General features: G+C 33.7%; 1 long non-coding RNA gene across 1 annotated transcript in view; it reads left to right on the forward strand.

The window, feature by feature from the left end:
• The window catches only part of LOC128999129 (uncharacterized), a 44,705-nt gene extending 29,745 nt beyond the window's left edge, over positions 1–14,960 (forward strand). Inside the window, exons 3-6 of the long non-coding RNA XR_008491237.1 lie at positions 1,765–1,907; positions 2,949–3,091; positions 10,837–10,992; positions 14,499–14,960. This is a non-coding gene — a long non-coding RNA (uncharacterized LOC128999129). The remainder of the gene's footprint in view (positions 1–1,764; positions 1,908–2,948; positions 3,092–10,836; positions 10,993–14,498) is intronic.
• Positions 14,961–26,283: the final 11,323 nt, after the last annotated feature.

A 26,283-nucleotide genomic window follows, 5' to 3' on the forward strand; every position in this document is an offset into this window, starting at 1 on the left:
CTTCTTCTACAATACTTTCATTTTTGCATTTTATACCTACATGGCAGGACAATAAGAGCAAGTAAATTTGCATTTAGACAATTAGACTTCTAATAAATGTTTTTAAATAGTAGAAAATGATATACCTTAAACAAAGATAAATGAATATTAAACTAAAAGATAGTAACGGGGGACTGATCCTTGCTGAGTTTGGTTGATTACATTTAATTGTTAATGAAATATACTAAACAGACATGTTTGATTACAATACAAATATAATTCTATTAAATACCATAGAAATTTCATCGCAGAACTAGTAACAACTTGAATAAGGTATGCAATTAAAAAAGGAATATTTAAGATCCTACTCCAGTTTTATTAAACATTTATCATGCAAAATATGATTATTTTTATAGGTAAGGGGCATAATTTATTTCTCGGTACCACACTAGACTTTTCGTTGATTAGTTGAAGCCGAAGACTGATAAGTCCTATTGGAGCTTAAATCTTTAACTGGAAAAATTACTATAACGAAATAATTAATTGCAATAATTATGTAACTGATTAGACCTGTCCATATTTTGTTTCAACTATAAAAAAAAGTGTTTACAATTTGTACAATCTACCATTAAATACGGGTGAAACATTTAGTTGACGCCTGTGCACTCAAACGACACCAACTGGAAACACATATATTGAAAATAATTGTTGTGCATTTGATAACAATATATCACTATTATTTAAACAAATTAAATGCTGAATTGATTCGTTTACGATAGCATACTTTTAATAAGCGGATTTAAAACAATTGCTTTATTTACGCAATATTCATCAATTAATAATCTGACCCCTATCTATAATTACAGTGCCTTGTGATTCAGAACGCAACCCATATACATCACAGTTACGCAAACAGTATTTGAATAGTAAAGGGAGTTAATGTACAAATGTTGGTCAGTCGAACGCACGGGAATCGAGTAGTCAATTTTTTAAACTGAGTTTAATTCAGAACAGCTATTTACACATATAAAGACCAAAAAACTATGTCGTATAAGTCAATTCTCATATCTTCAACGATTAAGCAAGCAATAGTTTGCGATAGCAATTGCAAGCGATAGTTTGCAGAACAATAAGTATTTTCAAACATGACTTAAAATTGTTACAACAAAACGTTTTACTTACACAAATTGAATCTACAACAAAACTTGATTATACGCAAATGCGTAGTATAAAGTTAATTTTGTCTTCATACTGGTACAGTGGGTAAGGCAACTCATGTTGAAGCATATTGAATTTAATCTCTTACCTAACTGCATTATGTGTTCTTGCCATTTAAGATTTTCATCACAGACCACACCTAATAATTTTACAGATCTCTGGCTTTCTATATAATTGGTTCCTATTGCTAGCCATAGTACACCCTCTCTATTTTGAGAATTTCTAAAATGTATTATATTGGTTTTGGCAGCATTCTTCTTTAGAAAGTCCAGGATCAGGGAATCTAATCACTAGTGACTGTTCTTGGGAACTCCTCTGACATTCATTCTCCAGAGCCAAAGCCTTCTCTGCATCCTCCTGGATACCACATGAGGTTTTCCTGGCGATCTTGTTTAATATATCACTTGTATAAAAATAATAAAAGATAAGACTAAGAATACAATAATAAATAAATAATAATAAAGAATAAATAAAGAATAAAAGATAAAAGAATGCATCCAGGGGAGGAGCACAAAATCACATGTTTCACCATAATTCCTGTCTCGTCTCACACTTTATTTTTTTTAGGGCCATCACAAAGTGCACCCAGAATAACCGCATAAGTCTGCAGCTGAGGGCCCCCCACGGGGCTCCTTAACCAAGGGGGCCCCTAATGGCCGCAATAAAAACATGTATATGGGGGCCCATCATACAAGCTGCATGCTTGAGCTGTAAGTAATCAATTTGTTTATAAGAGCTAAATGAAGACTTAATTTATGGATAACACTTTTATGCCCCCACTACACTCTCGCCGAGGCAAGGCGAGCGTTGGCGAGTGCGAGAGTGTTCTCGGTGAACTTATACCGAGTGTTTGGCTTCTCTCTTCTTGCCTCGTGCTCGCCGGCGCTCTGTTTGGAGTCAGTTTTTGGACTCATAAAATTATGGCAAAAGGTTCGCGAGGACTGAACACAGGCCAGTGACAAGCAATATTTATTAAATAGTACCATCACGGGAGCCGGCTGGAGAACACTCAACACTGATGTTCTCCAGCCGGCTCCCGTAATGGTTTAAAATTTAAAGATGGCCGCCATTTTGAAATATTAAGTTGAATTAAGATAAATGGTTTTTCTAACATGGGTCTCTTCTTTCTTAACATACATGCCAAATTCCATAAAGATCAGTTTAAAAAATCCAAAGATAAGAATGTTTATGTAAAAATTACAAAATGGCGGATATCTGGTTAACAAAGCGATTTGGAAACAATTTTATTGTTGGTTTTCTCTTTATTTTGACCCAAGGAACCACTACGTAAATTATGTCCTCACCTTTTTTAAACACTGTTTAGAGGAGGCAGGGATTTGTGTTGTGTACCAGTCATTAAAATTTGGGTTGATCGATAAGTTTATGAGTGATTCAATTTATTGCGTGTGAAATTTTTACATCTCTGCTAGTACGTAGCATGTAATGTGATACAATATAGGCCACATATTTTTAATACTAAACAGTCTTTTTCACATAGGTTAGGTTCATTTAATCACCACATCATCACGTCACAATTTGTGTTAATTTTGTTGGGGTAATTTTGACTAAATTATTGGCTTAAGGGGTTTAGGTTACGACATGAGGTTTTCCTGTAGATCTTGTTTAATATATCACTTGTATACAAAAAGATGAGAATAAGAATACAATGATAAAAGAATTCAGCCAAGGGGAGGAGCTCAAAATCACATCTTTCACCATAATTCCTGTCTCATCTTACACCTTTTTTTTAGGGTCAGCGCACCCGGGATAGCTGTCCATGAAGTCTGCAGCTGAGGGCCCCCCACGGGGCTCCTTAACCAAGGGGGCCCCCTAATGGCCACAGAAAAAAATGGAATAATCAGGGGGCCTGCCATAACAGCTGCATGCTTGATCCGTAAGTAATCAATTTGTTTATAATTTTAGCTTTGTTTTTTTTATTAACTGTTATAAGTGTTGGTTTTGAACTGAAATAAGTCTAAATAGATTTTAGGCCAAAGTAGTAAACAGGTTATCCACTTAAAAAATTGAAACATTTTCAGATAATGTTCACCATTTTTGTTGACCAGGTGTGCTCTTTGCATCTGTAGAGTTTCAGTATTCATTACAGTGTTAAGATGTTTGTATATGTGTTTTTTCCACACAAGGCCATATAATCGTGTTTTCAACAGCTGATAACCACAAAGGTTTTTGATCACTGCACGTCTCATGTCCGCTCACACACAAATTCAGGGTAGCATCCATTGTGTTTGAAGAATATTGGATACTCAGGAAAAAATATTAAGCGACATAACTTAGTTCTTTAGGCATATTTGATCAATTTATAATATAAATTAACCCCTTCGCTTAAACTTATTTTTACACCTAACCGGGCCAAAAAAATGAATTATTTATGTGTAATTTTACACAATTTACAATATTTTTACCTGCACTCAGAATTTTGTATTTGTATATCAAATACTGTTATTTTTCTAATCAGAATTGAGTGTAGATTTAAAAAAACATATATTTTATTGGTTAAATATATTTTTATTATTTTTTTATGCCATATAATACAAAAACAAAAAATTGAAAAAAAACTTTTTTTTGCCTTTTAAAAAAAAAATTACTATAAAAGTTCAAAATATCTTACTTTTCTGCCTTAAAATACTGATTGACATGTTGTAGACTCAAAAAGATATCAAGCAAAGTTCAACTTAGTATGATATGTCTTGAAACATTCGGGTAGGTGAAGAGCAACAAGGCACATTTCGCACTCCCACCGACTGTCACTACGCTTCCCTTGTGCACTACAAACTTTACAGCGTCTTGATGGGTTTTGTTTTACTTCATTAGGTGGGATTTGTCTTGGGAAATGACCCCAAGAAGCTGCTTGAAGCCGTAGAGGGGTTTCAGATGTTGATGGCCGCCCTCTTCGTTTGTAGGCCGGTAGTTGTCTGGTCTGGAACACTTGCTCCGTAAATTTACTTTTGAATTCAGCAAATCCTATCTTCTTCTGGGTGATTTTTTTAAAAACAACATAAGAGTTGAAAAGAGCTATGTCCAAAATAAAAAAAAAAATCTTCTTATACCCTTTAGCATATCTCCTCATCGTAGGAAAAGAAGCGAGCTGTTGGTCTTCTCGGTCGATACCGCCCATCGAGCTGTTGTAATAGAGGATGGGTTCAGGCTTGGTAATCACCTCACCGCTGACTCTGTCTCTCTTTCCAGTTGTTTTTTTGTCTCCCTTACTGTGGAAAGTAGACAAGAGACACACTTCTTTCTTGTCTTGCCATCTAAGGGCCATCATGTCATGGCTAAACGCAGCTTCATAATCACCGACATCAAGTTTTCCACTTTTGAAACTGTCAGGCATATTTGTCCTCCAAGAGTTCACCGTCCCGATCACATTGAAACCAATATGTTTCAATCTATAGTAGAGGAGAGGTGAGGAATACCAGTTGTCTATTGTGAGGGTGTGACCATTACCGGAACATTCCTTGACCATTTCAATGACTATGGCCTCGCTCACCAAAAGTTTATCATCCTCTGCAGTGTCTCCACCCCCTTCTTCCACTGTTTCACCTTGTTTCACTTCAGCCCCGGTGTTTATTTTAAATTTTGTACAGTATCCACTGCTTGACTCACAACATTTGTAAAATTTGATCCCGAACCTGGCTCTTTCCTTGGGGTTGAATTGCACATACCCCAACCTCCCACGAAATTTCATCAAGCTTTCATCTACTGCAATGTTTTCATCGGCCAAATATAACCGTGAAAACTTTTGATTCATATAATCAATGACATACCTCAGTTTCCACAGTTTGTCATTCTGAGGCTTATTTTTACTATCACAAATATGGAACATTGTTGATAAGAGCAAAAACCTACGAAAAGGCATAACTTTTCGAAAAAACGGAGTCTCAGTAGTAGCAGTAGGGGCCCAATACAATTGAATGGTCCTTTTCTTCACAAGTGACATCAAAACACATAGACTGTAAAAACATGCCATTTCATCAGGAGTTGTTTCAAACCATTCAGAGAGTAACTGTTTATCTTTACCACTTGCATTATTTTTCTCAATTGTCTCTTCGGCGTATTTGTTAGTTTCTGTAGCAACATGTTGCCAAAAATCATCCTCGACAAACGCGTTGAATACTTCAACTTCAGATGGAGAAGGACCTAAATTTCTTGCTAAGCTTGCCCTGACACCAGGACAGCCTGTAAAAGGTATTTTGAAAATACTATTGTCTTCTATGGTGTTGGTTCATTTCCAACCTTGTTTTTTCTTTTTCTTAGCTGTTTTAGGTTGGCCCTTAGACCGTTTAGTAGGCTTAGGTAGCACTAAACTAGGATTTTTTCCTTTAGGCCTACCTCTTTGTCTTCCCCTTCCCCTTGATCTACCAATAGTTGCACCTCTACTATACTCAGGTACTTGACAAGGAATATTTTCAATAAAACTAGGGTCATCAGCCTCAGCCTCCTCACTGGGTGTAGGAGATAGTGCAGGTGCAATTACCCTACCTCGGTAAATTTTATCCATAACTTCAACAGGGTTTTCATCATCAGAACTTTGCTGTTCATAGGACACAGGACTAGGCCTATGAGGCACATTTTGAGGGGACATAGGTCGGGCATAACTACAAGAGGGCTGGTCATGCAAACAATCATTATTTACAGGCTTAGGCCTAACATGCAGGTCATGCAAACAATCACTATTTATAACAGGCCTAGGGCTAGCATGCTCTGTCACACCATTATCAGCTAAATCTTGAGGTTCACAGTCAGCAATACTTATACTATTGCATGCTTCACTTACGTGTTCATTGTTTATTTCTAATTCATCATCACTCTCAAGCCTTTCTTCAAATAAATAACAATCACTGTCTGAGTCACTGTCACATTCAATAAGTTTGGCAATTTCACTTTCGTCCAATTCCCTTCCACACTCATCAACAAATAAAAAGTTACTCATCTTACTTATTTTATAAAACAACTATTTGCAAACGAAAAATAGAATTCAACATGATATAAACAATGTTGTGAAATGACGATGTAAACATAAACATAAACAAACAAGGCAGACAGCTGCCAAGACAACGTTCCCAACGTCAGCTAGTAAAATCGTAATTTTCAATTGATTGTTTTTGCCGATTGGGCAGGCTGTGGACGACGAAAATACAACCAAATGAAAGCCTGAAGCTTGCAGAACAAGAAGCATATGCGATCTGTTGGATTTTTTGGGAACTAACTCGGCAAATATTGGTTTTAATGGCGGACGGCGATTCGCCGTCGCTTCACACAATGGCTCGCGGCAGCACGACGGCGGATCGCGCCGTCGCTTTAAGCGAAGGGGTTAAAAATAAATGCCTCAAAACAATTGTGCTAAATAAATTGCAATGCTGAATTTAATATTGTGTCATGTTTTTCATGAGCATAGCAAAATCAAGTCTTGATAGATCAAAGCCGGAATGGTAAAAGATAATAAACTTAATTTTTTTGATGTTGATTCTGGAACAAATATTTTTTGTGTTAACTTTATTTTCTGTGTTGTTATTTGTTGTCTGCATTTTTTAGGTAGGTAGTAATTTGTATTTACCAAATGCACATTTTGCTGGCTTGTGTGGCACCTTCAGTTTTCTTATTCTATTTTCATGTCTAACACTACTGTCTATTATATACAAAATATTTACACCTGTTGCTGATATTGTGGTCGGGCTGAACGAGTGATGCGTTAACAGATAAATACGCAGGGGAGTCATGTTGGCGAGAGGTTTTTCCTTCAATGTTTCATTCTTGTACTTAGAAGTAATAAAGGAGTTCAAGAATTAAAACTGATGAGATAAGACCACCCTACAACTTAACTAAGCGCGGCCCGACCACGATATCAGTGATATGTCTAAATTATAGACAGTAAAGGTCCATTTCCTATCCTGCGACTGTTACGACTCTGAAATAAATGACTGCTTTAATGCAAAGTAAATGCAACCGTTTCCTATCGAGCGTCTACAGCCGCGCGACTGAAGCGACTCGAGCCGCGCGGCTGTAACGAATTTATAGTTTATACATACGAAGTTTGAGGTGTGTACCTTCATAGATGGTTCAAAGTTAATGGAACTGGTTCGTCACCACCCATACGTTCACCCCCAATACTTGAAGAAGATGTCTCTGAATAATAATACTCTGAAACCACTATTTTCACCGTACCATGAACAATGGATTAGGTTGTTCATTGTTTTTTACCATGCACATTAATAATTCCTTTTCCTCCCTTTCTCCAATTAATATATTCGCTGTCAACTGTGCTTATTCCATGACGGTCAGTAGTGCAATTTCACAAGTCACTAGTCGTGGGAGTCGTAGGAGTCGCGGCATAGGAATTGAGGCAAGCGTCTCCAGCCGTACGGCTCTAGACGCGCGGCGCTAGAGTCGTAACAGTCGCAGGATAGGAAATGGACCTTTAGGAAGAATACAAACTACTAGTTCAAGAATGCTGGAAACAAACATAGAAGGTGATTAATGAAGTTAAATTTCTAAAAATTGGGTTTGCACAAAAATATTTTATATTTAGTATTTTAATTGTAAAATAGTTAATTTACCTCAAAAAATGTTTTTAGTCTGTTGAAATGTTGCATTAAACCTAACCAAGTCTGCTGTAAGCTATACTGTACAAAACCAAGCCTTCGTTGTTTTGTCTAAGGCACAAATACAATTTTAAACGTTAATTGTGATTTCTCTCAAAAGTTAATTGCATTTACTCTGATTTTATAAACTATTTTCATACATTTATATGGTTTGAAAGCTGTAAACTCGTTTTTGAATAAGGTTACGTTGTTGATTATGTGTTTACGACATTGAATAGGCCTGCCATTAGTTTAAAAAATTTAGAAGTGTGTTATAATAATAGTGGTTTATTTACCTTTACTTTCCTTCGTCACAGTTCAAAAGTAGATGTAATATCCTACAACCATGGTTTCGACACTCGTTGCGTCATGGTCACGTAGTTACCAATTTGAGAAATATCTTGTTGTAGTCGGTCGCTTGGACATTGCATACTTACACAAACATGAAAATAAACACACACTTAAGATAAAAATAAAAAAGATAAAAATGTTTATGTAAAAAATACAAAATGTCGGATATTTGGTTAACAAAGTGATTTTGGAAACAATTTTATTCTTGGTTTTCTCTTTATTTTGCCCCAAGGAACCGCTAAGTAAATTATGTCCTCATCTTTTTTAAACACTGTATAGAGGAGGCAGGGATTTGTGTTGTTTACCAGTCATTAAAATTGGGGTTGATATGTGCTATTGGCATGTGTTTGGTTGGTTTATTTCACAAGTCTTGCATCTCTTGCTTTCACAGGCTTATTACGATCCATTTGAGCGTGATTTGGTAGAATTATTGTTAACAAAGTCAGGAATTTTTGGATTTTTTGTTTTGGAGGTTGAATAGTTGTCTGAAAAAACATTACAGATCTTTCCAAAAAACAATGGTGTGGTTGAGGCTTAGAGTATCTTGAAACCTCCTTCTTTTAAAATGTCAATTTTAGAGCGTAAGACCTTTAGTAGTTAATGATGGGCACAATATTTTTAATCTTTTGGTTCCCCAATATTTTTTAAACGGATTTGGTTCCCCACCAGCTTTTTGAGGTTATCTCCAAAAAGAGTATCTGTAAAAACAAATGTGTCTGATATTTTTTGGTCGATTTAGTTTAGTTGACCATTATTGCTTCTGTTAATAGATCTTGGTGCTTCTGAAAGATTGACAGAACTGATTGTTATTTTTGGTTTTCAATGTATGTATTTATTGTATAGGCTATGTCTAAAAAAATGTGTTACCATTTTTCATCATACCAAACTGCTACATTGTGAACCATCAAATTAAATTTAAATCGAAAAAGTCATAGATTCCTGTGATGGTTGTAAAGGTTTTATCTTTTGGTGTTATTTATTTTAAACTTATAATTATAGAGTAAATTGTGGGGGGGCGTCCTCGCTTGGCAGTGAGCACAAAGAAAGGCTTGACTTTCTGGAAAACAATCATATTCTTGATGATCCCCAGCATGGTTTTCGTCCAGGGAGGTCTGTTCTAAGCACAGCAGTCAATTTCATAGAATCGATAGACAGAGGTAAAGCTGTAATAGGTGTTTTTATGAATTTAACAAAAGCTTTGGAATGTGTAGATCATCAACTTCTTAACTATAAACTATCTGTTTTTGGGGTAAAAGGAGTTTCATATCATATGGTTTGAATAGTATTTATCAGAATGCTATCAATATGTAGAAATAAATATCTTCTGCGAGAATAGGGTCACAGGTGCAGCATCGGACCGATGCATGATTTCATATGGGGTCCCACAGTTATCCATTTTGGGTCGCTGCTGTTTCTGTGTTACCTGATGGGTTTCTCAAAAACACTTCAAAATATTCTTTAACATAATCTGTGCCTATACGCGGATGATGCAAACCTAAGTCTCAGGAGGAAATCAGAATGAAATTCAATTCTTAATTTTTGTAGAATTAGCCAATATGATTTCTTATCATTTCCTGAACACAAATAAACTCATTCTAGACTAAACGAAAAACAAATTTTATAATTTTTTCAACTAAACAAACCCGTAAAAGAATACCCTCCACTATAATCATTGAGAATCTCAAAATTTTAACATTTTATGGCCTATATATTTTTATATAATATATTTTAAAACCAGCACAAATTCACAAATCGAATCTACTCACCACTATAACACACAGATGAAATTTGAAACAAAGTTAGAGTAACACAGATTAGAATTTTATTAGAAAAAAACCACCTATATGGGGAACGAATTTCTTAAAGCACTACCAGATGAACTAAGATTAGAAAACAATGCAAACAAATTTAAGGCAAAACTGAAACAATCTTAATAGAAAAAAAAATTATATTCTCGTTAGGACTTCTTTACTTGTATGTTACTTGTTACTTGTTTGCATTAGGAGCAGTGTAGGTTTATCTGGGGTTGGTGATCCTAAGAACTATGTAGATGGTACAGTATATTAGGTATATATATACATATGTAGGTTATGTTATACTATGTAGATGTGACAACATTTCTTGTATTTATGTATAAAAACAAATAAAGATGATTGATTGATATACAGTCTACCTGAATAGTCAGTAATTTAACAGATGGTTTCGGACATAAAATTTAAGCTCGGTTCGGATACGGATGTCGAAACTTAACCGAGTTTGACCCAAATTTTTTGATATCCGCATTATTGCCATAGCCCAAATAATTAAACTACAAAATTTTCAAAATGTTTTGTACTAGAATGGTTCAAATTTAATATGACTTACCAGAGAGTAAATTAAGACACTAAGAACTACTTTATGAAGCAAACAAGTATTATTGAAATTTTGCAACACTTCCTATACTATTGTTACACTTTTAAAACACCAAGTTACCAAAACAAGTCGACAGAAGACTGGATCATACTCTTGGTAACGTGAGTCCTGAATAAAAGTTATCATCTAGAATAAAATAATCGTTAATGTTAGTTGGTAACCCTATTCTTCATCACAATGATGGAAAATCATCTTTCTTAAAGGTATAACCTTCCTCTTTTCTACTGTTGTAGGCCTTGCATATTTTTTCTGGATCAAATGAATTGTTTGTCAACAGACGCTGAGATGACTTCAAACCATCCAAGTGTTCTTCACTCCTCGAGTTCCTTTACGTCTGTAGATCGAAGATCGTGCAGGTGTTGCCCACTCCCGCCGCCACCGGCAGAAAATACCTGCGGACGAGGTGGCGATACTGGCGGGACAAAACCCCAAGGTATAAAGCTTATAATACTTTTCAAGATAGGTTACCTATAGCTTTTTATCAAACTTCTAGCCAGTAGTTTATGGCTTAACCCTGGTTTCCACAATTAAGAGGCGGCAGGAGTCAGGTTGAAAATCGTCAATCTGCTGCAATTGTACGTTCCGCAACCCGCACAACTAGTGTCTGACCTTGAGCATTATCGATCGATACTTCCATGGATAGAGCAGTGTTGAAAAACGGACAGTGCCTACCTTTCAAAATGGTGCAATACTGAGGCCGACGGGTCGAATGAACCTGTATTTTTACACAAACAAACTTTTATTCAGCCCGCAATGCTACACAAATTTTTAATGTAAAAATTTAAAATTTATGTAGTGCAAGAAGCCAGTGATTATTACTATTTTATTTTGGTGAAACTGAATTAAATTTGAAATTGTATGTTCATGCAAATATGCAATTTATTTCATGGCATAACGACCAATTTTATTCCTTGTGTGGCGTGCGGTAAATTAGATTTAATGCCATGATTGTTATTTTTTTAATATATGTTTTATAACATTACGTTAAAAGTTCTTCTATCGAACTGAGTTTTCATTGACACTCAATTTTTGTAACTGAGTCTAAATAATTTTATGGAAATGGATATGGTCAATTCAATACAAGGGTTTTTCCTTAGAAAACTATTTATTACGTTTTTACAATGTAGTTAAACAAAGTCTTTTCCAAAAAAATCAAAACAAACGTGTATTATGAATAATTATATGTACAAAAATAAATTATATCATTTTACGAGCTATGACGCCATTTTGACCATCGCTTTTGTTTATCTTCTTAGATGCTTTTTGCTTTTCCTGGGCATTAATGATATATGACGGATTTCGGATTTCCATTGATCTGCAATGGCGGGGATCAATTAATTCAGGTAAAATACAATTGAGATTTAATCTCTCTAACTTAGGAACCATGTTTTTTGCCAGAACTCATCATCTCGTTTGATTTTTTCAATTTTTATTCCATTTTTAGTTGTCCACAGTACAAATTGGCAATAACGTTGTTTGGTAATGCTCAACTGGCCTTGCATCTAGTAGTAAAAATCATGGTCCTTATTTATTTCACCAATCGTTCCATCCTTTTCCTTTCTCCAAAACGTGCATTTTCTGGACATGACTGCTTCATCCGGTGTCATGTTTTTGCATGAAGATGGGCGTTTGATCTCAATCAAGCCATCATCGTCAAGCTATTTAATCACCACATCATCACTTCACAATTTGTTTTAATTTGTTGGGGTAATTTTGACTAAATTATTGGCTTAAGGGGTTAGGTTATGACATATGGTTTTCCTGTAGATCTTGTTTAATATATCAGGGTTGGTACGGTCAGGGAAAACCTGGAAATGTCAGGGAATTTTGTTGGTCTGGAAAAGTCAGGGAATTTTGGAAAAAATCTGGAATTTCTCTTGAAAGACTACATTTTTTACAGATATGCTACATTTTGCATCTACGTCTCAATACTTGGTCAAAAACATCGAAGTTTGACGAAAACATCGATGTAACAAAAACATCGGGAACCTACCATCGATATAAAAAACATCGAACATCGACAGACATTCTATCAGGGGGGTCTACACGCAAGGATTTCGCATACGTTTTACCTGCGCAGGTAAAACGTTGCAGTTAAGTCGTTGCAAAGAAATGCGTCCACACGGTACAGGTTTCAGCACCAGCTTTCAGTAGGTTTGTGATAACTTTCAGTGTATGTGCATGTAATATCATGGAAGATGTGTTATTGTGGTCGATTTCTGCAACCAGTGTTACAAGAAAGCAAAGAAATAAGTCTGAGCGACGACAGCGCTCACTATGGTCAAGACGTTCGTTACTAAAAATACAACCAATTTCATAATAGTTTCTCTGTTCACGTTCGAATCTACTGCTTTTTTTCAAAAGACTCTCAAGTATTTTTCTTATCACAGTCACTATGTTCCTTACTCTTGACCCTCCATAAATCAGGAAATTTTCTGTACAGTTCGATGAATTCAACAATAAAATCACAGGAACTTTGGCAAAGATCTGCGATCCTAATTTAAAAAACACACTTGTACCTCTGACAGCACGTGAAGACAACACTGCATACTGGGGCTTTGAGCGTGAAGACGGAGTTAAAACGGATGACAGTGTACACACGCAACGACTTGCCTGAAAACGTTGTCAAAACTATGCTCCCAGCAATAGTTTTCTCGCTCCGTCTTCCGTCTCCGCGCAGTTCTGTTTGGTATTTTTCACAGTTTTGTGGTACACACGCAACGATTTGACTGCAACGATTTACTTGCGCAGGTAAAACGTACGATAAATCCTTGCGTGTAGACCCGCCTTTGATTGAACGCACCGAGCTCCCAGTGTGTCTACACAACCAAAAGAATATAATCCCGGTCACTGGGTTAAGAAATCCCGTTTAATCCCTTAAGATTTTTGATGTTAAATTCTGAGTGTTAAATTAGACATATTGTGTTTAAATAGTTGTTTTAACATTGCTATTATATTTTGTTAAGGTAATTTTTTCGATTGGGGTTAGTTTTTCACTAAAATAAAGCATAGTAAATAAAAACGGACGTCATATCCAAAACTCCTGTTTTATCCCACATCCCCTTCAAATCCCGCTCATGCTTTAAAAATCCTGTTTTCGGGATAATAATCCCACGTATGGAAACACGGCTAGTACCGCGATGCGCGGAAGGATAGGCCTACATTCATCGTTTCAATTTCAATACGATACTGAATACAATTCCTCATTGAATTTATACCAATACTGATTCAACCTTTAATAAACTAAAAAAACTGCACTTGTAGGAGTTTATAAAAAAAGTTTTATTCTGTTAGTTGAAACATTTAATAGTTTAGTTTGGTACTACTTTTTGTCTCCGGTACAAGCATGGTAGTTATTTTTCCAATATCACATGTTTCTTCCGATATAAGCCGATGATATCGCAAGCAAAATATCGATATATATCAGTAACAGAAGCACCGTATCGTCTATCTGCTAGTGTCAAGTCAAGGCCAAGTAGAACATAAAGTGTGATACTTTTAATTTTCCAGAATCCAGATGTTTAATTCTTTTCTTATTGGTTTTATGAGTAAACTATTTAGGCCTACATTTTTTCTAATAATTCTTGATTCTGACTATTCGATATTGTCTTACGGTATACCTGGAAAAAGTATAATATCAGTCTGGAAAACCTGGAAAAGTCAGGGAATTTTATTTTCCAAAATCAGTACCAACCCTGTTATAGAAGTGGGTAAAAATTTTTATACATGATCAGGGATGTAATGTTGGTGGGATGTGGGTGGAGGTAAGGAAAAGACCTGACTGCAAACATGAGAGAATACTCGCTAACATTTTGTGAGGAAACCTTGCAACTTATTATCATATTACCCCTTCAAGGGAAAAACCAATCACATCAGTCTAAAAAAGTTATTTTCTTATGATAAGAAATTATAGTACTTAAAATGGTGTCTGTGTTCCAGATACTTGTGTATACGGATGTTTCGACAATGACAAACCAAAATGGGCAAGGAGCTTGTTCATAACCATTGGGCCCACGCAAAGTCATTGGGTCGGAGAGATTATAAGTCTAACCTACAGCTTCAGCATTGGATTTGTGCATTAGATCACCTAGACCATAGTTATATCCTATAAATGCATAGTATAAATCCATTTAACTTTATCTGTTTAAAGCCATTGTTAGAAATAACATTAAAAAAATCTACAAACAAAAAAAAGTGCCACTAAACAAACATTCTCCGTTGTGTTGGCATTGCGAATGGTAGCAGTGACGTATGCAAGTTTTAGATTCAAAGAACTTTCTTTTAAAGAGCATTTAACTGTGTACCGCACTAAAAAAAATCAGAAAGTACAATCAAATGCAGGTCATCCAAGTAACAGAAGGGGGTGGCAACATTCATAACACAGAAATGAGGCAAGGTTTCATTCCCTACGAACGTCACTTATTGACGTTTTAAGTAGCTGTTTCAGTTGAGTTCTTAGAATTGAAAAGTTTCACATAACAGCTTTTTTTACTTTGTGTTGTGATAAAATATGAAAAAATAAAAGTAGCCTACACATTTGCTCATAAGACCATAGTTATATCCTATAAATGCATAGTATAAATAGTAGTATAAATCCATAGTTATATAGTTATAAATGTTGTGTTAAATTATAAATTAAGTGTTGTATAGTGGGTTATTAACTGGGATAAGTTGATCCCAAGTTACCCCGAGGAATTGCATTTCACAAGAATTTAGAATATTAAATATCTCCAACAACAATAAAAAAATACAAAGCATTGGAGGGAGGATTAGTGATTCAATATTTAAAAAGTAGAAATAAGAATAAGCATAGGAATAGTAATAGGTAATAGTAATAAGTATAGGTATAAGTATAGTATAAGTATAATAATAAAATAATTTAGGTGAAATAATATTATAATACTAGTCCTACCTGCCAAACACCAAAATTATACACCTAATATAAGCAATTCTGTAAGTCTGAATGAAACGTCTTGCCATGATTGTATGTTATGGTGGACGAACCAGAAGCTGACTCCAATTGGTTTGAGGAAGTTGGTCGTTTAGGCCTGTAAATATATATATAAATATATAGATTAGTTAAATTATTTTACAATTAAAATAAGATTGATTTTTTGTGTTTTACTAACAATAGATTTATTTTTTTGTGTTTTACTAACAATGCATGGTTTTTTACTAAATAAAGGTGATGGTTTTTTTTTTGATAAGATTAGGATAGTTGTAATATTAATCAAGGCAGTGATGATTTGTTTAGAAACTTAATTAATTAGATAATTCTGGGAGGATCAGGTCAAATTCAGTTCTTAGAATTGAAAAGATTACACCATTTCATATCAAATCTATGAAAAAAGTAAAATGTTTAATATATTAGGCCTAATTTTTTTGCGGCCTCTTTTAACCTTGCATTTTCCCATCCACGTGCGTGGAACCTATCAAGGAAAGCAAGGGTGAGCCGGTACAGTTGATGATGCGGTTAAGCTAGACGTAAAATCGCTCCTAAGAGGTCGTCATGAGTCTCTAAAAAACACGTTTTTATATTTAAAATTGAATAAATATTGTATGATTTCTGCCTAAATATTGTTTTATTTCATGTACCTCTCACTACTTGCGTGTAAGACCCCTATTGACAAATATTTTTTAGTACCTATTTGAGTTCCTCTAATGTCATGTAATTTTCAATTGTGATCCACACATAACATGTTGTATTTTGATTTTGATGATCAGTTTAATGATAGTCTCCTAATTGAACATAATGACTGGCAACAGCCTTTACATTTCCATAGAACAATGTAAAACAATAATTGTTCAAAAACCATTTAGTTCCCACTTTCGAGGCTTGATAAAAATCATAAATATTTCAACAGAGATATAAATTATCGAAAGGGTAAACATTTTTAACAAAAATTCATCTTAAGCAGGTGCAAAAATTTGTCTATTCTTCCTGTGGAATTGAGAGATGTAGACAGCTTGGAGATGTTTAAGAAAACCTTAAAATATGAAAAATACTCTGTTATATAACTTAAATGAGCTGTAATTACATACATTTTTATTTCCTATGAACAGCTTATACATTAACTCAACTGCAATTGTTTGGTTGTAATAAGATTCAAACACTATTCACACCATTTCATGTGTACTGTTGTATACAATGTGAATAAAGGTATTTTCAATTCAATAACTAGTCATTTGTGGGTATAGTGCTCTAGCATCAGAAGGTGCTTATTCAATCCTGAAAATAGTCAGAAACTTTTATATGGTTTGAAACAGAACAGAGATTTGCTTGATCGTTTCATTTTTAAATAAACTAATGGACCAGCTGATCTAAGAAAGGGACAAAGCTATCTTAACTTTTACTCATTCTTTACTCATCTTTGTCTAAAAATCTTCTTGGCAGAGATAAACTATAATATTTAGAGACCTATTTTTCAAATGCATTTAAAAATGGGCTAGTTGGGCTTACAGAACATGTTGTTTTAGTTAAGAATTTTCTGACAAAACAAAGTCATTTTCCAAAACTAGCATGGATTCAAAAAGTGACAATTTAATAGACGATATTAATTTGATAACTATAGTGGTATACAAGTAGTGCTTGAACCATCCAGGACCAGACCCAATCTGTGTAACCAAGAATTTGGACATCAACAGCACACATTCAAATGATTTAACAGATAACCTCAAAACTGCAATGAGCTTATTTTTTCTGGCCAAAGTTTATTTTTGTTTGTGTTAAACCAGATGGCCACAGCTTAGGTTTCAAATTACGAATTAGATTAGCTTGCACTCATAGTAACTACTAAGCTGACTTATTTTTGACTTGAGCAAAAATCTCTTTATAAAAAAAATGCTAAAAATAATTAACAGTAGGTTTTTGGTGAGTGTATTTTCTAAATCACCAAATTCATGAGTTTTTACAAAGAAAGAGTATAAACCTGCACATTGTTATTGTTACCATATGGTTAAACTTTTGTTAGAAAACATCATTAAACGACAGCCTACGGAGATAGATGGTAACTACGTCCGGATTCGATACTTCCCTTAATAAAACTAGCAACCTTTAGGTTTGAAGCTGACTAGGCTATATTGACCACTCACTCAGACAATTTATGGTGCTTATTCACCTAGTGGGGTTTGGTGTAATGCTCTGTAGCAATATATATTGGCCCATCTCAATTTACAATATTAGGAAAATTAAGTCGTTAAATCCTGTTAACGTCTGTTAGGTAATTTTCAAAGTTATTTAAACCAACCTAGTTTTATTAGATAGGTGCTCATGAGCACACGAACTGCCAACAAACAACTAAAAACGAATAAAACCCTTGAATATACACAGCAGATCACCTCATGGTTTATTCTGTGTAAAATTTCAAAGCGCTTACAGAAGATATGTTTGTGTGAGTATTTTTTCGCAGCAAAAATCTGAGTCTACTGAAGTACTGTATTCTATTTGAGATTTGAAACAAAGCGCATCTGTAAGTCTATCAAAGGCAGAGAAAATTGTAAGGTATAAGTAGGCCTGTTCAGAGGATTTAATGTTAGTCCCCTTACAGTGTTGATATTTGAGCCCAGGAATTTTTGTCATATTATGGTTTTTAATTAGGGAAAAATCACTATTTTTAGAACAGTAGTTTTCTACCATATATATAGATTCAAGAAGGATTTTAAGTTTTTTTAATGTACAAATTCTTATGAATAATTTGTTTTTCCTCATCAGGGATTCTTTAACCTCAACTATAAAATCATTTGCCTCTGATGGTTTCTGAAAAGGATAAATTAGGTCAAATAGGGTGAGACAAAAATATTTTAGCTTTACAGCATTTATTCAGTAAAATACATAAACTATTCATATATACATTAAAGTAACAAACAAAACTGAACCTTTAAAACGAGGTACATTTTAAGAATAAACATTGATAGTTAAAACTCTAAGTTTAATGTTATAACCTAAAAACTAGTTACACAGCCAATATATAGTAGGTGACAATAAATATGTGAACTTAGCCAAAATATTATATGATTGATTGTGTAATTGCTTCTTTATCAAATAGGATGTTATAGATGTCAAATTGGAAGCAGTGAACTAAAGCCTTTTGGTATAATAAGGCCGAAATTGCTGTAATAATGGAGTATTTTTGGTACTGTGTGTATCCCAATTTTCATTAAAAGGATATAAATTACAATTATGGTTATTAATTTTACAAAATTATTTAAAACACTCATGCTTAGATATTTAAAATAACCTACTATTGTGATTTTCACACTGTTTGACCGAACATTTGTTATGGTGATCATAGGAATTACTATTTGAAAAATAGTGAATAAAATGAGGAATTACTGAATTAAAAATAAAAGAGATAATCTCTCTACTCTAAACAGTAGGAAATATCTTTCATTCTAACTTCATCCAGTAAATAACTAATGCAAAAATCACAAATATTTTGACTATAGATACATGTTTCCTTTAAATATTCATTAAAAAGTTAGAAATTTGAGTTTCAATAGGCGAATCTTGTTTGACTGTGTTCAGCCTATTGCTTAATCTATAGGTTCTTAATCTACTTGTTAAAGAATGATAGAATAAAAATGTTTAATACATATATAAATAAATTATTACGTTTAACAAATAATCTAGCTGAAGATACATTAAAAATTTTGTGAAACAAACTACATCTGAAAATTAACAGCAATACAATCATTGCAGTATCATATATTTACACATTAAAATCAATAAAACTCTAAAGTAGGTAATCAACATTAAAGCTTTCCCCATTTCAGATTCTTAATAAGTAAAAACTTAACACTTTAAAAGTGCCTCAAAACATCGGGAAACTGTCCAATAACAGACGTTCATATTTTGATTTGTGAGACATTTAAGTTGTGTTGATTTAATTTTTAAATAGTTTAAGTACATAAAATGAAGTTCTTTATACTTAATTGACAAATGGAAGGTCCCAATAACTACTAGATCCTTACCATTGTAAGTATTTACTTAGAATATCAAAAAAAAATAATGAAATTGCACATTTGTACAGTTCTGAAATTGAGTTAAGTTTTTCCTTACAAATTAGTGACAAATGTTTAAAGAACTAGTTTTTCTCAATATGAATCATTTTGCCTGTAGCAGTAGTAACAAGGGCCATATTGAAATGGTACAAAAAACTAATGTAAATGAAACTATAAGCATACACTTAAAGACGTACCTAATTAAAAGTGCAAAAATTCAAGTAAATTACATAAATGTCTTACAAACCAGATTGAAAATATAATTACAGTGACAACTTTAAATTAAAGGCCAGTCCTAATAGTTTTGCTCGTTTTCCAATTTAAAAAAATATCAAAATTTTATATTTTTACGAGTAAGCTGTGAAAATTTTAACGGATAGTGTTTTGAGGCACCTCTTGAAAACATCATTCTAGTACTGACTCGTTATCACTTCACAAGCATCAAAAACGCTCTTCAATTCATTATAACATTTTCTTCCTTGACATTTACTAATTGTAATTTGAATTGACATTCTAAATATTTACACCGACTTGGAACTGTGATATATCACTGAGTAATAAGAAAGCTACCCTGAGGGACTCTGGAAGAGTCAGACTTCAAACTGAAGACATCATCACGAAGGGGGTCGAGAACAACAGAGGCAGCAGCAGATTACCTTCTTGAAGGTGTAGAGGGCACTGTCCTTCTCCGGGGGAGGGGGAATCATCGTCACGGAGGTAAGGATAGACTCTGGGGGGAAGTGAACGTGCAGAGGAACTTCCTTCGGTGAGGTCTGCAGACTAGACCTGCGAACTGTTGGCTCTGCTCCTTCTGGAACTGACCCACAAGATAGTTAAGCTGGTTTTATGCTGTACAAAAAAATATTAATTTACGGTTGCATACACTACTTTACCTACAACTTGTTTTTAATTACTAATAATCACCACTAAAAACTTATAAGAGAGGTTATGTTTTAGTTTATAACCTCTCATTGCCACTGACATTCATGCAACGACTCATTGTACCAATCACTAATTGCACCAATCGTTAACAATTAAATTGGTAAACAGCTGATTAGGAGTTCAAAGCATTACAATATTACTTCTTTTTATCTCAATCCTTCAACCTCATTGGTCCGTTACCCCTGTTGTTAATTAAAACTATGCTGCTTTGTGAAACTTCTCAATTCTAAGAACTCAACTGAAACGACTACTTTAAAAAACGGCCGTAGGTAAAGAAATCTTGCCCCATTTCTGTGTTATGAATGTTGCCATCCCTATCTTGTTACTTGGATGACCTGCATTTGACTGTAAGTTCTGATTGTTTTAGTGTGCTACACAGTTAAATGCTCTTTAAATAAAAGTTCTTTGGATGCTAAAACCTGCATACGTCACTGCTACCACTCGCAATGCCAACACAACGGAGAACGTTTGTTTAGCGGCACATTGACAGTATTTGCGTTTTTTGTTTGTAGATTATTTTTATGTTATTTCTAACAATGGCTTTAAACAGATAAAGTTTAGTTTAAAACAAGCTTGATTTGAATGAGTTTGCTAACAGAAAATTTAATGATGATTCTCGAAATACTAACACACTAACAGTGGGTTTTTACTATTTATACTAATACTACTACTACTACTACTACTACTACTACTACTATTTTTACTATTTACTATTCTTTCTATTATTTTTACCCATTTCCACTACCCGTTTAAATCTAAGAATTATATCCACCAATATACCTACCACTACCAGTGTTGAAAAAATATCTTTTGCAAGTGACATGATCCCCCCTAGAATCACAATTTTGGGAATTTCTCCCAAAACATTACCCAGACTATTTTCGATGCAACTGTTTCTCCATCAACTTAAAGGTAGTCTAAGGGGCAAAAACGATTTTTGCCATCAACTAATCGGCAAATGACTAATTACAATCAATGATTAAATTGAATCATTTATAATCATATCATGAATTTAAGGATTAGTGCTATGTTCACATGAATTTCTAATGTAATTGGAGGCAAAATTTATGTCAGCAATGTTTCAATTGACCTGCTGATGTTTTTCATGCCTTAGTATTAAAATTAATGTTGAAGTATGTGTTCATGTGGTACAAAAAAAATTTTAAACAATCCTAAATGTTGTATTGTACACCTGATTTTTATTGGGATTACATTTCCACTAAATTTTACTACAAACCGGTAAAGAAAATTGATAGATCATGCTTTATCACAACAACAAAATAAAAGAATATCATCCAAAGACAAGAAACTACAGGGTGTTTTGTAAGTAAAAACAACCAAACTCTTGGAAAATGTTTTGTTGGTCAAAATAAAACAAAATCAAGACTTACGATTTTTGGTTGTAAAATAAGGCTAAGCAGTGGTAGCACCGTATTGGGCCTTACTTAAAAACTAAAAATCGTGATAATATATCAGCTGTTTGTTACCGGTATTGGATTTTGTTTACTTGTTTTCGTCTGGTAGGCAATTTTAAGTGCTAAATGAAAGTCTTCTTTTTTCTTTATATTATCCATTCTATATATTATATATATCATTCTATATATATATATATATATTTCATATTTATATATATTATTAAATAAAAAAATAAAAATATACATTTTTAAATTAAACTTAAGTATTGTAAAATGGCCGCCATTTTAAAAACAACAAAATATTTTTCAATGATTGTATTTTTGCAAATAGTTTTAATCTACTTTAAATAGTTAACCAAATTTCATAAAGATATGTTTAATAGTCTTAGATATTTAAATTTTATAAAATAAATAACGAAATAGCAGATATCTTGCTGATGATTATTTTTTGAATAATTGTATTCTTGATTTTAAATCTATTTCCTGGAGTTTGGCTGTGTAACTAGGGAACACCCTGTATAGCATTCAAGTAGAATAAGATGTTCCAGCTCCTAAATTGAACTCTAGGAAAAATTGTTATCTTGTCATATACACAGACATGTAGGGTAGGTTTATACTATACTAAACATGCTACATTATATAATTGCATGCAATAAATTACAAAACAGTACATTATATACTATAGGTAGATGATTAAGCTAGCCAGTGACCTACTTATTCACTTTGGTTAAAGCGTTATATAAGGTTAATTTAATTTCTTGAGATAATATTAAAGATTTACTGATAATAAATACAAAACAATTACACAAATGGTTATAGCCAAAGTACTATAAATTGTATATTTTACTTTTAAACGTTTCATGTTAATTTTACCTGGGTGGCTATAAAATAAAATAAATTATGCACAACAAACTAGGATTTTTTATAATTCCTAATTTTAATTAAACGCTATTTAGTGATTTTGAAGTAAAAACTATTTAGATGCAATTTGTTAGGCTATGGCTAATGCGATTAAACGTGTATGACATCAAATACCTAGTACTTAGACATTTCATTATTACAAATTGAGTTGCTAACTACTGTTGAAAAGTTGTTTACATATTTTTTTAACGGACAAACATTCTTTATTCACAGTGCCTAACGCCTTCTATAACATAAATGCTAAACGCATAGCCGCTCTCAACACATATTGCAGCCTAAAATATACAGGCACATAAAAATTAGGGCTTATTGTGTATTTAAAATGTCTCCTTGTTTTCATTGAAACGAACATTTTGATACATTGACGTAAATATATTTCCAACTACTACTGAGACTGATAGCCAATATTCTGTTACAATTATTTTGAATATTAGCTTATCTTTAATTCGATAATAAACGATAACATGATATTTAAACCGTGATTTCTTTTTCTAAAGGTCCTATCTAGGAATTATTTCCACATTACTTCAGGCGAACTAGAGGGGGACGCGGCACTATATCTTAGATAAAATCCATTTGTGTTTGGCGGGATTTGAATCTGGGACCTCGGGACCGAAGTTCCGCGCTCTACCACTAGACCAGCTCACCCCCTTACCGTACTGGGAATTGCACTTTACAAGTTTTTTTATTGGATTTTGGTTATTTTGTTGGCGGTTTGTGTGCTTATGATCTCCTATCTAATAAAACCATGGTATAAATAGCTTTGAAAATTGCTTAACAGACGTTAACAGTATTTAACAACTTAATTTTCCCTAAAATTGTATTGTAATGCTATTTAAAAACTCAAATTACTTTGTTTATTTTTTTAAGCCACACTAAACTGTTTTAACGAACTTCACACGCAAGGATTTAGACCATAAACAGCTGTTTGCTGCCAGCTTAATCAAATGGGGGTTCGTTTACATACTACTGTATTGTAATGAGTTTTACAGGGCACCAGCTGATTATTGGCAATGAGTGGTTATAAAAACATAACCTTTTAAGAGTAGTGATTGTTAGTCCTTTAGTCGGTTTGAATATATTAGAATTTTTACAGGATTTTTAATGTTAACTACTTAGAGTAGTAGGCCCTATGGCGTAAAATATCGTACGTCACTCGTCCAAAATGTGTGTACCGGACTCGTATGGTAATCCCGCACTCGACTTGGTCTCGCACGGGAACGACCACACTCGTCCGGTAAACACATATTTTCTGGACTAAACGTAGTATTCTATGACGAAACATTCTCGTAAACGAAAATAGTTAATGAAAGGGCAGAATCCAAGTAAAATTTTAATGTTTACATAAATAAAATATATAAAGAACTGTGTTGTCCTTTGGCTATGATTAGCAATATCAAAATACAATTGATATAATATTAGGGCCTAAGAAGAACAAGGTCTTATATAGCCCGATGCAGGCCATCGCTCGATCACGTCATGATTTAAAACTCCAATAATTCATACATACATAAAATAAATAAAACTCTCTGCTTTTTTTTGCAATGACTACAAAATTTAGGGCTGAAGAAGACACAGTTCTTTAACACACCCAAGAAAGTGATAACTCTTTAAAACATTTCGATAACGTCACGATTTTTAAAACCCAATACGGATGGCACCGGGCAAAATCGGACCCGGGCCCCACAAGTAGTGAGGTCAGGGTTTTGCAATATTTCCGTTACGGCCAAACCACTGGCACTAATGCTACGACCCCTTGATAGGAATGCAGAAAAACTTGACGTTGCTTCACGTATAGTTGGCGGTGTACGGAATATTTAAAGTTTGTTTAATCATTGAACCAACACATGGGGAGCGAGGCATAGAGGTGGAGCATGGGACTTTGGTCTCGGGTTCAAATCTTGCCAATCACAAATATATTTTATGGTAATAATGCCACGATTCCTTCTAGACATAACCTGAAGTGATGTGGTATACAATTCCGGAATAGAATCAAGAAAAAATCCACAAACACCGGATACCATTGGGGAACCATAATTTATTTGCAATGGGCCGTTATAGTTTCGTGTCGTCGATTAGAAAGAATTATATATCACATATGGTTCCTACGTAAAAATTTTGATTAGGTAATACAGTCAAACAAAAGTTAATAATCATAAAATTATATGTTGTTGAAGTAAAGGAATTTAAAACATTTTCCGTACAAATAAATCAACCTTTAAAATCCCTATCTTCGTATGGAAGTTGTTCAACCGGACAGGGCATGTTGGTTTAGCCACGAGAATTAAAACAATAACTTAGGTCTAATTATGGCTCAGACTAAAGATGGCGTTTCAACCAGTTTCTTATTCAGGTAGAGATGAAATTTGTAGGATAAAACGGATTGGTTCTGTCATACATCATGTATATAGGGTGAATAAAAACTCTGGAGACCCCCTATCAACTTTTAATGGTTTACTATATGGCATTAAAGTGCACTTTTTTTGTATTGCAATTTCGTCCGAAAACCCAAAATGGGTTATGTCTGTTTTTAATGTAAAGCCCCATCAAGTGCCGGTTCGTTTTAAAGGCCTTTAGTCTAAAAGAATATCGGTAAAAAGTAGAGGTCTCTATCTCAACTCTTTACAGAATGGCGGCCTGTTTTCCGACGAAACCAATCGAACGTTTAAGTATTTATTTTTGTTTTAAAGTGATTTAATGAAACAGGGAATTTTGGCTTAGCACGTATAGATAAAGAAGCCTTTTTTTTCTAAAGAATGGTTAAACATACGAAATTGAAACTTTGCACAAACATTATTGACAACTAGACAAAGCTACAAAAAAATTATAACGATTTTTCAAATTCATAAAACAAAATGGCGGCCATTTAAAATTTTGTTTCTTAATTAACTCAAAAACCGTTGATTTTATAAAAATTTTAAATGGCCGCCATTTTGTTTTATGAATTTGAAAAATCGTTATAATTTTTTTGTAGCTTTGTCTAGTTGTCAATAATGTTTGTGCAAAGTTTCAATTTCGTATGTTTAACCATTCTTTAGAAAAAAATTAATAACTGAAAAAAACAAAATGGCGGCTGTGTGAGTAACTAAGGACTTCCAGACAATTCAAATATGATATATAGGTATGTTTCTTACCCAGGAGCAACGCCCTAAAATATTGGTAGAGAGTTCCGGGACACCCTGTAGAAAATAAACTTTTGACGCTTTTATTTATTTAACCTAGTACCGTTTTGTAAACTAGCCTCTCCAGTTTAATTCTTAGAATTGTAAAAAATCACTTTACATATTTAATTGTTTTCTTAGTTCATCATTTAGTTTTACTTCAACACTATAGTGATGGACCAATGAGGTTCAAGGATTGAGAGAAAAGAAGTAAAATTGTAATGGTTCGAAAGTAAACTTATCAGCTGTTTCTGTTTAGACGAATTAAATTACTTGGTACAACGA

Source organism: Macrosteles quadrilineatus, unplaced genomic scaffold (assembly GCF_028750875.1).
Source record: "Macrosteles quadrilineatus isolate MER2022 unplaced genomic scaffold, UCM_ALF_1.0 Scaffold_7__1_contigs__length_78375512, whole genome shotgun sequence".
NCBI lineage: Eukaryota > Metazoa > Arthropoda > Insecta > Hemiptera > Cicadellidae > Macrosteles > Macrosteles quadrilineatus.